Here is a 7,468-nt window from a genome sequence, read left to right as displayed (position 1 = left end):
TAAATGAACTAGTAATTAATTTGGAATTAATTGATTAGTTTAATAAACACATATATTTTAATATATTGAGTGGGAGATGGTTGACATCTCAATGTGATCTATGGTCTCCATTATTAGTACAACACCTTGAATTATTATTAGGGCCTTGAGGAGGCTTTGTTTCCATCCCCCTAAGAAAGGTTTCTAGTCATATTAATATCAAGGTTGACTTCTTACGAAGATAGGAGGGAGTGATGTACTTTAGGTTTGGTATGAAATAAATCTTTATGTCAAGCGGTATGTTTATAAGCATAATTAATTCTCACTAGTTCTGTCATATATAATCTCTATTCTATGCAACACCTTTTCTAAGATGTCTATCCACATCAGCAATCTGAATCTAGATCACTTGCATCTCATGTGCTTAGTAAACTGTACTAGAAACCATTCATTAAAGATTATTGATTTTAATATGTTACTGACTATTTTATTCATTATACATGATCTTAATTCTCTCATACTAATACAAGATCATATTCTCATGAATGAATAAGGAATTTTCTTGATATTATTATATAATTAATTCAAAAAATAATTATAATATTCAGATATAATAAAATTGTACTTTTATTTAAATCAATAAAATGTCTTTACATGCTTTTAGGGCACTAGTCCTAGCAGAAGAAAGGTGTTTTTGTGCTTGACCATGTCCTGGGCATGATTAACGTGATGCATGAAGAAAAAATACATGGGGTTGTCATTGATGAGCATACTCAAGTAAGCATCATACTTGAATCACTCACTCTTGCTTTCTATGTGTTCACTGCCAACTACATTATGAATAAGTTGGAGTTCAACATGACCCATCTATTGAATGAATTGCAAACATTTGAGTCTCTTAACAAAACTATAAATAAAGAGGCAGAGGTAAATGTCACTAAAGAGAAACATTCATCCTCTGAGGATAAAACTAAGAAATGGAAGAAGAACAATGAAAATAACAAGAGCAAGGGCTAGAAGTCCAAGAAAGGCAAGAAGGCACCACTAGCCAGAGAGAACAACAAGGACAATAACTCCAAAAAGAAGGAACCAAAGGGAAAGTGTTTCCACTGTGAAGTTAAAGGTCACTGGAACACAAACTGTAAAAAGTATCTCACTGAGCTGTAAAAGAAAGGTAAATATGATTTACTTGTACTTGAAGCATGTATAGTGGAAGATGACATGTCATCCTGGATCATTGATTCAGGAGCCCCTAACCACATTTGTTCTTCTATGTAGATACTTAAGTTATCAAAAGTATTGAGAAGAGTTCGTTTATTTTTTGGGAACAATTTTCTTATTTTGAATAATGTTTATTTCATTCCTGGATTTTCTAGAGACTTAGTTTCTTTATCTATGTTGCATGAACAATCTTTCGATATTCCTTTTGATAATAATGTGATTGTTATTTCGAAGAATGATTCAAAATTTGTAAAGATGAGCAAACAAGCATACTTTATATGCTAAAGCCAAATGAAAGATCGCTAAATATCTATGAATTATTTAAAGTAACTAAACCAAAAGGTAACAATATACAAAAAGTTTCAAAAGAACATGACATATATATATGGCATCTAAGACTAGGTCATATGAGTCTAGACAAAATTAATCGATTAACAAAAGATGGACCATTGAGAGAACTAACTGTTGGAACTCTTCTGGTTTGCGAAAATTTTCTAGAAGGCAAAATGACTAAACGTCCTTTCTCAGCTAAAGGCAATAGAGCTTGTACACAGAGATGTGTGAGGTCCAATTAATGTACAAGTTAGAGGTGGTTATGAGTATTTCTTCACTTTCATTGATGATTATTCAAGATTTGGTCATACTTACCTAATGCTTAGGAAGTCAGAAACCTTTGCCAAGTTTAAACACTTCAAAGCTGAGGCTTAGAAGCAATTAGGTAAAACTCTTAAGACACTTTGATCAGATCAAGGAGGTGAATATTTGGATCTAGAATTCAAACACTTCATGTAGGAGAATGGTATTCTATCCCAACTCACAACACCTGGAACGCTACTGCAAGATGGTGTTTCAAATAGAAGAAACAGGACCTTGTTGGACATGGTCAGGTTGATGTTGAGATACTCACCTCTTTCTCTCACATTCTTGGTTCATGCACTTCAAACGATGACTTACATTTTCAATGTAGTCCCTTCTAAGACAATAAGCAAGACAACACCAGAGTTGTGGAATGGTAACTAACCTAGTTTGCGCCAATTCTGCATTTAGGGTTGTCCTGCTCATTTTCTGAGACCTAAGTCAAGGAAACTTGACTTAAGGTCTTAAGCGTGTATTTTCATGGGCTATGCTCCAAAGACACAAGGTGGCTATTTCTATAGTCAAAAGGACCAAAAGGTATTTATTTCAACAAATGCAATATTCCTTGAGCATGACTATATGACAAATTATAAACCTAGAGCAAAGTAGTTTTGGAGAAACTCACAACTGATGAAATTCCATCACCGTCATCATTAAATGATAAACGACAAACCAGAGAGACCATTGTTTCTAAAAAGGAAGCCCCAATGCAATTTCACAGTGGGAGGATTGTGAGACAACCTGTTCGCTATGAACATGAAGCATACGTCCTTGTTCTTGACACAGACATGGACAATCCATTGACCTTTAAAGTGGCAATAGAAGATCCTGAAAAGGAAAAATGGCAAGAATCCATGAACCATGAAATTGAATCGTTGTATTCCAATTCTGTCTGGGAACTTGTAGATCCACCTAAAGATGTCAGGTCCATTGGGTGCAAATGGGTCTTCAAGAAGAAAAGAGTTGTTGATGGAAAACTAGAGACTTTCAAGGCAAGGCTTGTAGCCAAAGGCTATACACAAAGAGAGGGTGTTTATTATAAAGGGACATTTTCTCCTATTGCCATGCTAAAGTCCATACGCATTCTTTTATCCATAGTTATAGCTTATGATTATGAGATATGGCAGATGGACGTCAAGACAACTTTTCTAAATGGCTCTCTTGATGAGAGTATCTATATCGTACAACCAGAAGGGTTCGTGGGGAAATGGAACGATCATAAGATGTTCAAATTGCTAAAATCCATTTATGGATTGATGCAAGCATCTAGATCTTGGAACATTACCTTTGATGAGACAATTAAAATATATGGCTTTGAACAGAATGTCGACGAAGCATGTGTATATAAATATATCAAAGGAAAAGTAGTGGTTTTCTTAGTTCTGTATTGGATGACATTCTACTCATTGGAAATGGTGTGGAGACACTTTCAAATGTAAATAAGTGGTTAGCTTAAAAGTTCAAAATGAAATATTTGGGTGAAGCGAGCTATATTCTGGGAATCCAAATCGTAAGGGAAAGGAAGAACAAAATCTTGGTGCTTTCTCAATAAAATTATATAGATAAAGTTCTAGAAAGGTTCTCAATGGAAAATTCCAAGAATGGTCAATTGTCGACTAGACATGGAATAACTCTTTCCAAGGACAATGTTCAAAGATACCTCAGGATGAAGAGGACATGAGAAAGTATCCCTATGCTTCAGCAGTTAGGACTCTGATGTATGATATATTGTGTACAAGGCTTGACATATGCTATGAATTGGGAATCATTAGTTGTTATCAATCACATTATGGTTTAGAACATTCGATTACAGTGAAGCACATTCTCAAGTATCTTTAGAGAACAAGAGATTATATGCTTGTTTATTCACGGGGTGAGTTAAACCCTACTTAATACACTGATTCTAATTTTCAATCACATAAAGATAGTCTTAAATCAACGTCTTGGTCAATTTTCACTCTTTGGTGGAGGAGTTGTAGTATGGAGAAGTATTAAACAATCAAGTACTGCATATTCAACCATGGAAGCTGAGTATATAGCGTCTTGTGAAGCACCTAAGGAAGTGGTTTGGGTCAGAAAGTTCTACACTGATTTGGAAGTGATTCCAGCAATGGAGAAGCCATTAATCATGTACTATGACAATAGTAGAGCGGTAGCTAACTCAAAGGAACCTCAAAGCTGATAAGGGAATTTTGGATTATATATTTTTGGTCATTTCTCACTTAGATATTGTGGATTTCTAGCATTTTTATGTGTTTTTATCTTTTTTTTACGAGTCTTTGATTTTTAGGCCACGAAATATTTTATGAGAGTTTATTGATGAATTTTGTGTATTTTGTGGCTAGATAATGACAAGACACTATAAGACTCACGAAATGAAGTTTAGAAAGAGTTTGAAGTGTTTTAGAAGTCCCTAAACCTGAGGTTCGAGGCTGGAGTGGAAGAAATTGAAGGAAAAGGAAAAACAACCTTATGGTCGTGGCCATCCACATTCCAAGTCGCGGCCTCCAAGACAGTTGGTAACGACCTCCACATGAAATTTTGAATGCAATGATGAATGTTATTCCTTCTATTCCCTTATATTAAATTGATTCTATTCTTCTAATTGAATCTTATGAATCATGCGATATCTTGTTAGGTGGCCAACTAATTAGGGTGTTACACGTTGTTATATTACCATCATCTTAGGATTTCTATTCACCTACTAGTTTATGGTTCTAAGTAGACTGATAAATTGCAATTAAGTATTGTGACGAGTATATTATTTGCGATGAAGACTAGAACCTAGGTTAAATTAATCGCATGCTTAATGAATTTGTTGCCTAGATTAACTTGTTTCCACTGAACGTAATGCTTTTCCTGAGTTAAATAGATCACATGCTTAATGAGTTTATTGCTTGATAAAAAAACATTAATTAATGAGCACTTAGCTTTAATTAATTATAATAGGAAAACTGAGATAATTGAATGCTTAAGTGTTATCCGCGTGGTTAATAGTTCAATTGGGAATATGGAATAATGTTTGTCATTGTTGATTGATTGTCTGCTGAAGGTGGAGAATAATTTTTAACTATCTTTTAAAATCGTTATCATCAATTGTTCTTTACTTGTTATTTTATTTTATGTTAATGAAATTTGAAAATAAAATTCCCTTTTTAATTCTTGTTTCTAGTTTGAATGATAAGTTGACTAATAGTCCTCCCGAGTTCAACTTGTATTTACCATTATATTAAGTAATTGGTAATATAGAAAATAAAATATTTAGTAAATTTGATACGGCATACAACACGCATCAAATTTTTGGTACCATTGCTGAGGACTATTGTATGTCATTTTATTATTCAAATTAATTAACTATTTACTAACTAGTTTATTAGCTTGAAAATTCGAGGTGTATATGTCTGACGATGATACTCGAGAAATATTACAAGCACTTAAGAAATATCTTGGGACATCTTCGTCAAAACTTTTGTCTAGGACTATCACCGATAATCCATTCTTTCAACGTTTTGCAAAACGAGTTGATCCTATTAATGTGCCATTACCAACTGACGACAATTTTGATTTTGACAATTCAGTTAAGTCTTACACAACAATGGCTTAAAATAGGACATTAAAAGAGTTGGCAGCACTGAATCTTGATCACTAACCATTATGCATTCGATATCCAACCCTGGACATCAAATTTTAATTGAAGTCGGGACTGATTCATTTACTACCATATTTTCATGGGCTGCCTGGTGAGGATCCGAATAAACATCTGAAGGAGTTTCATATTGTCTGTTCTATTATGAAGCCTTCTGTAGTAACTAAAGAACATATCAAGTTGTGGGCCTTTCATTTTTCTCTATAGGATTTTGCTAAGGAATTGTTGTACTATCTCCCATCTAGTACCATATATAGCTGGAACAAAATGAAGATTGTGTTCTTGGAATGATAATTTCTTGCATCTAAAGTTCGAAGCATCAGGAAAGAAATCTGTGGTATCCGTCAATATAATGGAGAATCACTATATGAGTATTGGGAACGTTTCAAGAGATTAGGTGCTAGCTGCCCACACCATCAGATAAGTGAACAACTCATCTTCCGGTACTTTTATGAAGGGCTATTAATACTGGATAGGAGTATGATTAATGCAGCAAGTAGGGGAGCCCTAGTTGGCAAGACTCCTGCAATAGTGAGAAGCTTGATCTCGAATATTGCAACAAATTCCCAACAGTTTGGCATTCTTCAAGATCCTACTCCACCACCCAAGAAAGTGAATGAAGTGAGTACTAGCGTTGAACAAAAATTGGCTCAGTTGACTTCTGTGGTACAATAACTAGCTTTGGGCCAACAAGTGAAGCCTTGTGGGATATGTCAAGTGGTGGGGCATGCTACTGATACTTGTCCTACCCTGTATGAGGTACAATCTGAGAAAGGAAATGCCATAGGTGGGTTCCCAGGTCATCCAAGACAAAGGTATGACCCTTATTCAATCACATACAATGAGGTGTGGTGTGATCACCCATATCTTCGATATGGGAACCAACCTCCTGTACAATCAGGATCCAATAGACCACCAGGGTTTAATTACCAATAGAGGCTTCCAAATAATTATGCACCTCGACCTCAACAAGCACCCCCTGCTACGTCATAGGGCCAAGGTTCATCCATTGAATATTTAATAAAGGCTCTAGCAAGTAACACAATTTAGTTTCAGCAACAAACTCAAGCATCATTGAAAAATTTAGAGAACACAATAGGGAAAATTGCTACATCGTTGAGCCAAAGTAAGCCACAAAACCATGGGAAGTTACCTTCACATTAATAGGTGGTAAGGCTTATCATCCACCTACTATTCCATCAACTTCGACCACTACACCAATACCTCCTAATCAACCCCTCCCCCCCAACAAAAGAAGGATGATTCACCTAACACAACACTTATTCCTAAGCCAGGTGTTCCCACTTATGTCACTCTTCCTCCATTTCCTTGTCGTTTGATAAAGACAAAGAAAGATGAAGCTAAAAAAGAAATTTTGGAGACGTTTCACAAGGCTAAGGTAAATATCCCTTTACTAGATGTTATTAAACAAGTATCTTGCTATGCAAAGTTTCAAAGGAGTTATGCACTAATAAGAGGAAGTTTAAAGGGAATGAAAAGGTGAGTATGGGGGAATATGTCTCGGTAGTACTTCAAAAGAAACTACCACTGTAACGTCCCAAGATTCCTAATAAGGCTTAGTGCCTTGATTTGGGGCCCAGGAAGGAAATATTGGAAAATTATGTGCTTATATGTAAATTAATTGGATATTAATGTGATTATGTGAATTTCATGGGTTATATTATTATATAGTTGATTATGCATTTTTAAGTGTATTAATGTGTGAAACATGTCTGCTTTTATTTAAAGGGGCATATTTGTAATTTTGACCAGCTGAGGGTCTAATTGTAATTATATGGTATTATGTGATTGATACCACATTATTATGTAGATATATTTGAGATATTCGACAGGAATTGATCGTTTCGAGCAAGATTGTAGTTTAGTCACAATAGGGGATTTATACCCGGCTCAGGGTGAGCCAAGGGGTATTGTGAGACGGGAGGGTAAAATGACAATTTTGCCCTTGAGGGGCTTTAAAAGGAT

At 35.1% G+C, this 7,468-nt stretch overlaps 1 non-coding gene across 1 annotated transcript; it reads right to left on the bottom strand.

Moving 5' to 3' along the window:
* Window positions 1–5,797: 5,797 nt before the first annotated feature.
* Window positions 5,798–5,904, bottom strand: LOC133793265 (small nucleolar RNA R71). Its single transcript, XR_009874718.1, has one exon. It is a non-coding gene; the product is annotated as a small nucleolar RNA R71 (small nucleolar RNA).
* Window positions 5,905–7,468: the final 1,564 nt, after the last annotated feature.

This window comes from Humulus lupulus, chromosome 7, assembly GCF_963169125.1.
Source record: "Humulus lupulus chromosome 7, drHumLupu1.1, whole genome shotgun sequence".
Lineage (NCBI taxonomy): Eukaryota > Viridiplantae > Streptophyta > Magnoliopsida > Rosales > Cannabaceae > Humulus > Humulus lupulus.
This window is presented reverse-complemented; position numbering and strand designations above follow the sequence as displayed.